The sequence below is a fragment of the Meriones unguiculatus genome, chromosome 10, assembly GCF_030254825.1.
Source record: "Meriones unguiculatus strain TT.TT164.6M chromosome 10, Bangor_MerUng_6.1, whole genome shotgun sequence".
Classification (NCBI taxonomy): Eukaryota; Metazoa; Chordata; class Mammalia; order Rodentia; family Muridae; genus Meriones; species Meriones unguiculatus.
In genome coordinates, this window is record NC_083358.1 from 98,109,243 (window position 1) to 98,120,445 (window position 11,203).

Consider the following 11,203-nt stretch of genomic DNA (forward strand, 5'->3'; position numbering starts at 1 on the left):
ATACAGACTAAATTTTGGAAAAGTAGTATGGTGATTGGGTCAACCAAAATAAACTCCAAAGGACAAGCAACTAGGAGATGGTAGAGATGGATCATCAATTGCAGCATATTGACAGCAACCACTTACTGAGTACCTAATGTCAAGCATTCTGCAGACTGCTTTATGTGCATTGTCTGATTTAAGTGTTCTACATTCTAATATGATACTATGGATCCAGGATTCTAGCCTAGGGCTTTCATGTTCCTTAGTTTTGCCTCACTACTTTTTTTTTTTCTTCTTCCCCTTCTCTGGAGACCATAGATAGGATTAAAGCTGTAAACTTGAGAAAATGTGTGGGCAGTTAATTGCAAGTGATACTGTATTAATATTTGTGAAATAGGCTCTTTGCTTTTCCATTGTATAGCTACTTTGAGATTTGTTAGGACCACCATGAGCTGTGAGTTTGTTCCTTTACAAGCTCAGAGTAGCTTGTAAATTCTGCTGTTTTGTGGTTGTTGGGCTATGAGTTGAATAACACTGACCTGAGAGCATAGAGTGCAGAGGTATAAGGAAGGGTCATATCATGTTTGAGGAATGAACAAAAATGGTGCTTGGAAAGAAGTGTAAGTAGGAGATCAAAGAATGTTGTGTTTCAGAGCTGAAAAGAGGAGCTCCCAGAAGATAAGCTCAAAATTGTTGGCGTAAACAGAACAAAACTGTAAATACTGTCAATTAAAGTTGCTACCTAAAAGTGCTGAGTGCTGTGGCACATGCCTGTAATCTCAAGCACTTGGGAGGCAGGACAGAGTTCAAGGCCAGTCTGCCCTATTACATGGCAGGATCCTGTCTTAAAATGAAACAACAGAAAAAAAATATGTCATTTAAGGAGCAGTTTAGTAATCTGTTATTTCTTCAAGGCACTCTTCTTGCTTAGTATTTAATTTTGCCTCACCAACAAACAAATGCCACTTGAAGGATTGGAGATGTAGCCCAGTGGCTGAGCACTTGCCATACGGTGCATAAGGCCCTGGGTTTGATCCTAGGCTCTATAACTGTCTAAACCCTAATTGTATTGTTGTTTTCTAACAATTCTTAAAAGGTTGTGTATTTCTGAGTTTTTATGAAGTTTGTCTCCAGAGCAACAATACAATTTAGTGTGTTGGCACTAAACCCAACACACGTACACAGGGGTTGGGTGGCAGCAGAGAAATGCTAATGTGACACTAGAAGGTTATATATCTTGACTAAGTAAAATATAACCGGGAACTTATTGGGGTATCCTTGAACTACCAGATGTTAATATGAAATTAATATGACTAAAGTCTATCTTAAAATTGAAAGCATTTCTGTATGTGCACCCATGCATGCATTAATGAACAAAAGGAAATGGCATTTCTATAAAGATTGTGACTGTGTACTGTTTTTATTTTTTAAATTGGATCTAAAGAGAAGACTCAGAGATTAGGAGCACTGGTTGTTCTTCCAAAGAACACAGCTTTGATTCCCAGCACACATGGTTGGTGGCCCAGTTATCTATAACTCCAGTTCCAGGGACTCTGATGCCCTCTTCTGGCCTCAGGCACCAGGCAGGCATGTGATGTACAGACGTACACACAGAACATCCATATACAGAAAAATGTGTATATGTGATATGTGTGTAGGCACACATATGAAGCTAAGAGGATGACTTTGTGGAGTTGTTTTTCCTTGTTTGTCTTAAGACTGAACTCAGGCTTTCTGTGAAAGCCTACTTAACCATCTCATGATGGTTCTCTTTAGTGTGTTTTAAAATTTTATTTTGTGGATATTGGACCAATGCTTCCAGCATGCTTAAGTATGTGCTATACCGTTGAAGTTTCACTTCGTGTTTTTTATAGTTATTCAGGTTTTGCTTCTTAAGGCTTCTAACTGGATCACCGTGAGCTGTCAGAATGGTCTTCCTCTAGTGCATTATCATCTGCTGCTTGATAGTCTTTCTGTTTTCTTAAGTTGTTACTACGGTTTCCATTGTATTCATACATGGTTTCTGAAGTATACTTTCTGTATTTCATCACTTAGAATTTTTAGTGGTATCAAACTAAATTTTCATTCTAAAATTTAAAGGGTCTAATTGTATACAGTTGCACTTACCTTATAGTCCCTGCACTAGAGGCAGAGGCGTATGGATCTCTTGAGTTTGAGGGCAGCCTTGTCTAGGTAGCAAGTTCCAAGCTACATAGAGGCTTGGAAAAGAGGCTGTCTTTAAAAAGAGAGAGAGAGAGAAAACCTTAAAGAGTCTCTCCATGGTTATTATCTATGCAAAACAGATTTTTTTTTTTTACTTGTATAAATTGGACTTGCTTTCTATCAGAAAGCTGGTCTCGAACTTACAGTGATCCGCCTACTTTTGCTTCCCTGAGCGCTGGGGTTGTGGATTTCCTTTTTACCCAGGAAAAGGACTTAATTTATTGTTAATGGATGAGCCTGTTAGTGCACCTGTGCAACAATAGAACTATCATAAAATTTAACAGAGGTCTATGTGGTTTTATTACGTATTTTAATGCGTATTAAAAATCATCCCATATAATTATATTTTAGTGTATAGAAATTGTATATTAATAGTTCCACTTGACTCCCAAGATGAGGGTCTTATAATTTAGTGTACTTTTTTGTTTTGTTTTTGGACACAGTGTCTTGTAGCCCAGACTGGCCTAGAACTCTCCATGTAGCCAAGGGTGACCTGGAACTTCTGTCTTCATGTCTTTACTTCTCAAGTGCTGGGATATGCCATTATATCTTTGTTTATAGAAACGCATCAGTAAACTTCTCCTTAATTGGGGTTTTTCTACATTCTATTGCAGAAGTCTTAACACTGACTATACATAAGAACCCCTCGAGAGACTTAGGGAATTTTAATTCTAAAAGCTGAAGTTCTTCCTCAGATTGATTTGAATTGGGGTAGATAGAATGACTCTGTAAAGCCTCAGGAATTGGAGCTAGGCGTGGTGGGGTAAGCACTCAGGAGGCAGAGGTAGGTGGATCTCTGTGAGTTCGAGGCTAGTCAGGTCTACAAAGTGAGTCCAGAACAGCCAGGGTTGTTAACACAGAGAAATCCTGTCTCGAAAAAACAAAAAACCTTCAGGAATTTGTTTTTCCTTTGTTGTAAGTGCTTAAGTAATTCTACTGTGCTGCCAGCATTTAAGACCACTGCTCTGGAGACAAACTTCATAAAAACTCAGAAATACACAACCTTTTAAGAATTGTTAGAAAACAACCCCTCCCCCCCAAAAAAAAACAACAATACAATTTTTTGGTTTAGTACAGTACATATATTGCTTAACTTATAAGATCCCAGCTGCCAAAAGGGTGGTCCAAGTCTGATAGTATGACATTAGTATCACTGGGGAGGTGGTTAGGAATGTAGAATGAGCCTTAGACCTGGTGGATGGGGTGGAAATTTGCAGGTAATTTGTATATACATTAAAATTAGACAGATGCTTGCCTAGTGTGTGGGAGGCACTGGGTTTGAGCCTGGACACACAAAAAAGTTTAAGAAACTTTTTGATCTAGATACAGTATTCTCTGTGATAAAAAAATAATTATAATCGTATTCCTTGTGCATAAGCCCCAAAGTTGCATTGGTGAAAATTACTGGGAAGCATTTATTATTTTGCTTTGTTTCAGGAAAACAACAACAAAAACCCCAGGAGAAAACCAACACACACGTATAAAATAGATATTTGCTTACTTACAAGGGAAGTAGGACTAAGAGTACTGAGGTCAGCTTCAGATGGGCAGAAAACCACCAGCCTTAGTTAACAGAAAGATGAGAGGAGTACTGTTTTTGCCTATCCTACCTGGTTGATTCCTGAATAATTTGTTAGGTTTATTTATAATTTTTTTCTTTCCTGTTCTGACTCATGCACGCCATGGGATAGAATACTCCCTGACACACACTCACAAACACACACACTCATACAGGTGTGAGCATATTTAAGGTACTGTGTTGCTAGATGCCCCATGATTTAGGGTTTTGGGTTCCACTTTATTTACTTATTTAGTTTTTTGCTATGGGTAGAACCCACGGCCTGCATCAGAGGCAAGTATTCTATCACTGAGCTTTGCTCTAACCTAGAAGTTTGGGGTGGGCATGATTGAGGAATGGTTCCTAATTAAATTGTTTTTAAATTATACTTCCCAGACTAATTTTCTTCACACAGAAACAAGACTCAGTCTATAATACCAAAGCAACAAAGCACATTGAGAAAACAAATATTCATGTCTATTTAAGGATATGGTCAAGTATAATATTCAGAAAATAATTTTAATCTGCATTATACCAGTTTAGGTAAAGGAATGGTATTTTTAATGTGTAGGTTTTTAACAATAAAGTGTTCTGAAATATAGTTGCCAAGCAGCCAGCCATGTTGATATCCATTGACAAATTGCAGCTAGTTTATTTTCATATTCTATAGTTTTTTATTTATAAATTTGTAGTATATAATTTAAGGGGAATTTTCATTAACCTCAGTAATGTCTGTTTCTCTGGGAAACTTTTCAAAGATTCATTTACAATATTATGATTTATCCTCAGAAACGAGAGATTTGTTTTTAGTGGAGAATCAAATAGATCAGGGATTTTATTGTAGGTTTATTCTGTTTGTTTTGTTTTTTGAGATACTTTGTTTGCTTTCCTTTGGGGATGATTGAACTGAAGCATTAATGTATATTTATGCATATATATTTAAATATAGAACATTGACTATCTCTGTTTACTTTTTAAATTGCCAGGCTTAAAGGTAGCTGTCTAAGTACAGTAAATAGTTAAACATCTTTTTTCTTCCTGGGTTTCTTTTTAGGAACTACTGGCAAAACCTATATCTGACTTTTGGATATGGCTTTATTACTCAACAAGTAAAAGAGGAGTTCTAATTGCCAGACTTCTGGCACTGACATTGTCCTCCTGTTTCTGTAGAAACTGGGTTGGAAGTCAGAGCTGCACAGAGGGAAAGGGTAAGTTTCTTTCAGTTCCATATTATAAACCCGTATCTTACCAGTGATGGCCTGGTATCAGTTTCCACATAAAAGTGAGTGGTAAAGTGTTCTTAAATAGAAACTACTATTTTTTACTTGAAAGGAAACTGACATCAAGTCATTAAACATAATGAGGGTTTAAATATGGATTTATTTTTCTAGTGACCCTGATTTAACGTTTCTTAAGGGAATAAACTAAATAGAATTACCACTTTCAGTTTATTTTTTTACTCAAGGGACTCACAATATTCCTTTTTTCTTTTCTTTTTTGTACCCTATTCTATTATACCTTTCTAGTAAGTGAAAAGTGTCATATAGAATATGTGTAGGGGGCATTGTAAAAATCTACATGGATTATGTCTCTTTGTAGAGATCTACTTTTTTTTCCCATTGCAAAACAAATTCTGTTCTTCTTACAAGTTCTTAGCTTTTTTTTCTCTCTTAGCTAAGTAGGATTTGTTCTCATCTAGGCACAGACCTATTATTTATATATTTTAAGATACCTGCCAATTCTTGAGTCATCATCCTGTGACTCCAGCAAGCTTTGCTAAACAGCTGTAGAATTTAGACATGAAGTTGGTTTACTTGATAGTACAAACTCCATGATTTACAGGTTGGTCCGTCTAAATAACATTAAAATCTCACTAGCTTTGAGATGCAAAGAAAGACATTCTGAACTCTCACTTTTAAAAGATATTAGGAGTATATATTATTACATACTATTAAAGGAATAAAGTGATCTTTTCTCCACTAAAAGAATGTAAGTTATGCAGACCAAAGAGGAGGCCACCTTGGCTTTATTTCCATTTAGATTTATCACTTCTGAAAATAGTGTATGCTGTAAAAGTTGGTCAAGTACAGTACACATGACTATAATCCCAACAATTAGAGGATAAGGTTGGGGCCAGCCTGGACTATATAGTGTGATCCTGTGTGGAAAAATGATGTTGGAAGTTTGTCAGTTGGAAAGTAAACTCATTTTAAAAGATTTTACATGCCTGAAAGTGGGTATTATTAAAATTGTATATGATTTTCATTTCTTTTTGTTATGCTAGCTGGGGCTTGTATAGGGTAGAAACAACTGAGTTTCATTTTTAGGGTCAAACAGAAGCAGAAAGACAGCTAGAAAGTTTGGTGTACTGCTTGCTGTCAGGCATCCAGACACATATATACTTAAGAATAGTCAATTTGTCTTGGTTTTAAAATTTGAAAAAATCATCTTCTTCTGTGGCCTGGTAATGTTGCTTCCCCCTCAGGGGGAGGTAATTAAAGAGCAGGCCAATCAGTTCATGTCAGAGACAGTCCGTGTTCCTATTACAATGGAACCCACTTGGATACTGAACTGCCATGGGCTACATCTGTGCAGGGGTGTTAGGTTATCTCCATGCATTGTCTTTGATTGCAGTATCAGTCTCAGGAAAGACCCCTGTGCACAGAGTTTTTGGTTCTGTTGCTCTCCTTGTGGAGTTCAGCCACTCCTGATGAGACCTAATTCACTAGGATCAGAAGGAAGGAAAAGAAGACCTCCCCTATCAGTGGACTTGGGGAGGGGCATGCATGCAGAGGGTGGAGGAAGGGAGGGATTGGGACGGGAGGAGGGAGGGAACCACAGGGGAGATACAAAGTGAATAAAGTGTAATTAATAAAGAATTAAAGAAAACAAAAGTATTTCACACACACACAAAAAAAAAAATTAAAAAAAAAAAATCTCACCAAACTGGTTACTAGCATTTGCTCTTCTTCTAGAGGATCTAGGTTCTATTCCCAGAACTCACATGGCAGCTCACTATTTATAACTCTAGTCTTAAGGGATCTGATGCCCTTCTGGCCTCCAGGAGCACTGCATCCATGTGGTGAACAAACTTGTAGGCAGAACACTCAGGCATAAAAATAAATAAAATCTCCAGAACCCCTCCATTCTGACCAGCCCAGTCACCTTGATCCTACTTTATTCTTTGCATTCCTGAAAAGGCCTCACTGAAGTTTAGGGTTTTGTAGTGTAGTCTTTGGGCTTGGTTTTGTTTTCTAGACACGATCTTGCTATAAAATCTAGGCTAATCTCAAGTTGTTAGCAGGCCTGCCTCACCCTTCTGAATGCTGAGGTTATAGGCAATGTGTCACCACCACTACTGAGATGTCACTGCTCGTTGTTTAGACTGAAAGATTTTATAGTATAGCCTCTGCTGGAGAGGATCAAGCAACACCATAGGTTTGTCTTTCTGTTTTGTTTTGTTTTAAATTTTCTTTCTGTGTATGAGTATTTGTTTGCTTGTTTGTTTTTTTCTTCATGTATTTCTGTGTATCACACATGTGCCTAAGAAAGCCAGAAGAGGTATCAGACCTCCTGGGACTGGAGTTACAGATGGTTGTAAACTTCCTTGTGGGTTCTGGGAATTGAACTTTAGTCCTCCGGAAGAGCAGCCAATGTTCTTAATGCTCCAGCCCCGAGAGGTTCATCTTTTTTTTTTTTTTTTTTTTTTTTTTTTTTAATTACTTGTCTTGTATTCCATCACAATTCTAGTCAGTACTAGCCCCCCACCCCTACCAACACTAACCAGTAATAAAACATTGGCTTTAAACTGTTCTGAAAGTTGATTCCACATAACTTGGTTATTTTGTTGATGTTTTTTTTTGTGTGTATATTAAGAACACAAGTGCCAAATGTGAGTCTGAATATTTGTGGCAAAATGGATTTAGCCTATGGCTTAAGGATATTTGCCACTGGGAGACTAGAAAATTATTAAAGGGGTTCATTTATTCATTTGTCATTTTCTGGAAGCTGCATTGTTGATGCACTGTAGCAGATAATCTCAGATAATAGTTGTGGTTTTTATTTTGAGGAGTGGGTTCTTTCTTAGTATAATTTTAGGCCATCTTTGAGCTAAAACAAATTTACAGGTGTTTCTTTTTTTTAAAGATTTGTTTATTTAAAAAAAAAAGATTTATTTATTTATTATGTAACAGTGTTCTGCCCATATGCCGGAAGAGGGCACCAGATCTCATTATTGATGGTTGTGAACCACCGTGTGATTGCTGGGAGTTGAACTCAGGACCCCTGAAAGAGACCAGTGCCCTTAACCTCTGAGCCCCTTAGAGCTGTTTCACTTAAGTTAATTTTTATAGTTTTTTGTACTTCCAAGATGTTAAGGTGATATAAAGGAAAAATGATGAGGTTTTACATTGATTGTTTGGGCTGTGACTTATACTTAACTAAATATTAAGTTTCTTTGATTTTCAGTATTCATTTGGAAAAAGGGTACTAAATTGTATGAAGATTAAGATTAGGCGAGGCAGCTGGTCAATGTTGGTGCATACCTTAAATTCCAGCACTCGAGGCAGAGGCAGGTGAATCTCTCAATTCAAGGGCAGCCAGGTGTATAGAATAAGTTCAAGACAGCTATGGCTATATTGAGAACAACTCCCCCACCACCACCAAAAAATAGGCTAGGCATGGTGGCACATGTTTGTAGTCACAGACTAGGGAGATAGAGGTAGGTTCAGAATTTCAGGGTCATCCTCAACTATTAGAGAGTTTGAGACCAGCCTGAGTTACATGAGATCCTGTCACTAAAGGCCATATAAATAAATAAGTAGATGAAATAAGATAGTGGACAAAAATAAGATAGTGTCCACAAAAAGTGGACAGCTAGCTGAAAACTGTTTTGCATGCCTATAAATTCTAATTACTCAAGAGGCTAAGGCAAAATTGAGGGCTGCATGGAGCATTTGAGACTGGAGTGGACAATTTCATGAGAACCTGTCTGAAAAATAATTTTTTTAAACTTAAGTACTCACTGTAGTGACAGTTATTAGATGTTGACATTCTGATTTTCAACTGTACTCATTTATGCTGCCTAATGCTTGTTTCCCTTTTGTCTACTAGGGAGCCCTTGGGGGAAAAGGGAAATAATTAGTGAAATATTGTGCTTTTCTTAAACTTCACGTGTATTTGGGGTGATGTTCCTATGTTATGGATTCCTGGAAAGTAGTTATATAACATCAAATTGTCAATGAAAACAACAATACAGTTAATGAATAGAAATATCAGAAGTGTAGTGTTTGTACAGTCTACATATTAGTTGTAGAAGTCTTTAGCTTCATAAATCTGGGAATCTGTCCTCTCTTTCTCTCTCTCTCTTTTAAATATGCTTTGAAATAGGTTCTCATAAAACAGCCTGGCCTTTTAACTTGTGACTCTCTTACTACTTGCCTCCACTTTTTTGGGTTCTGAAAATACAGGTGTGTGTAGTTTACTTGCATGAGATTCAGCCTTTCTCAATTCTTATTATCTAGGTTTTGAGTGCCTTGTTATCACTTACAAAGTGATGAAAAGCTTGGGTGTTTGAGATTGATAAAGCCTGTCTGAGTTAAGTCAATTTGAAAGTCTCAGATGGTCCTACTTAATATACAGTGTGCTGAGTTTGGAAAGAATAAGTTGTTGAAATCTTATGAAAATAATTGCTGCTCAAAACAGAAGGAGAAATATTGGTTTTATTCTTTTGACATAGAAGACAGAAAAAAGTAGTGATTACTGTTCATGAAGGATATTTTGCTTGGAAGGTATATTTTCATCTAGTCTTCACACTATAATCTATGAGGGAGGTAGGTGGTAGTATCCTCATTTTACAGAGGAGAAAATTGGGGCTCAGAGATGTTGAACAACTTAGGAAATCCAATGGTAGCAAGTAGTAGAGCTGAGATTTATTACTGGTCACTTCTTGTATGGGGGGGGGTTAATGTTTTAGGCTTTTTATTTTATTTTATGTGCATGGGGGTTTTGCCTGTATGTATCTGTGTACCTTGTGTGTGTTTAGTGCCCATGGAGGCCAGAAGAGGGCATAGGATCCCTACATTTGTAGCTACACACTGTGTGTGTAAGCTTGTGGGTAGGTGCCAGTAATGGAACCTGGGTCTCTCTGGAAGATTAGCAAGTGCTCTTAACTTCTGAGCCATCTCTCTAGCCCCATATTATTTTTATTTATGTTGTTTTATGTGTTAAATGTAAAAAAAAATTAATGAATATTAGACATATATTTAATGTCAAAACCTGTAGCTGGTTGTGATAATGTACACCTGTAATTCTGGGAGGTTGAAGCAGGATTTTGGATTTGAGGCCAGCCAGGGATAACTGTTTAAAAATAGCTAAATACAAATTTTAAAAATGTTAAAACTACCTTGTTGATCCTTCATACTAGTAGAGAAAATTGAAGTGTGAGCTTAAAGTGCTCATTTTAAAGTTAGACTGGGAGCTGGGGATGTTGCTTAGTGGTAGTATTCTTGCCTGTGATGCTAATGGTTCTGTCTCCAACACCGTAAAGGAAGTTAGATGTGATTTTACATGTTGGGAATGGTCATTGGGGCATTGAATGAGGATGATTGTAAATGGGAAGTAGGAGTGGGCCTGGTCAGAGAAGGCCAGCTGCAGGAGTTGTAGTAGATGGCAAAATTTGCCATCTTATTGCCTTATTTGGAAAGTATCAAGGTGTGCTTTTTGGAACCAAATTCAAGCTTTCAGTTTAGGCTTTTTTTTTATTAGGGAATCAACAGATGTTTTAAACAGAGAAGAGTAAGGGTAGAATAATAACAATAATTGGAATATTCTGAAAGATACTAAGGGAGGTTATGTTGTAGAAAATAGTTTTTATTTTGGACACAGTTCATACTGTGTAGCCCACACTGGACTCCAAACTCGATGATCCTGCTTCAGTCTTCTGACTCCTGGTATATGCCACCATGCTCTGCTCAGAAAATCCTTTTTTACTCAACCAGCCATGATTTCAATATTCACAGATAAATGCTCAGTGTGAGTACCATTATTAATTAGCCATAAATGGTACACACATTTTGATTTAAACATATTTCCTGCTAAAATCATCTTTTCAACTTCCATATGAAACTTAGTATCTCTGAAGAGTCATCTAGATGCTTAATATAAATATTTTTGGTAATTAAATATAGTGAAAAGATAATTCTATTTAGATGGACAGTAATACTATTCAAATCATCTTCAAATAAAGGTTATTTTAGCAAGTTTTATTTCTATGAGATAGCACTACACTATATAAACTTAAGAGACAAAGTTATAGGAAAACAAAGATTACTTATAATGAATAAACAACAATAAACTTGTTTTGGAGGGGATATACCATTTTTGTCACTAAGTAAGACTTTATTAAGATTCCTGAGCCCTGCTCAAACAATTACTATATTA

General features: G+C 36.8%; 1 protein-coding gene across 1 annotated transcript in view; it reads left to right on the forward strand.

Annotated features, from left to right (window-relative positions):
- Rbm15 (RNA binding motif protein 15) overlaps positions 1-11,203 on the forward strand; it is a 28,946-nt gene that overhangs the window by 11,403 nt on the left and 6,340 nt on the right. The window contains exon 3 of the transcript XR_009594763.1: positions 4,818-4,971. The gene's annotated coding sequence lies outside the window, so the exon portion shown is untranslated. The remainder of the gene's footprint in view (positions 1-4,817; positions 4,972-11,203) is intronic.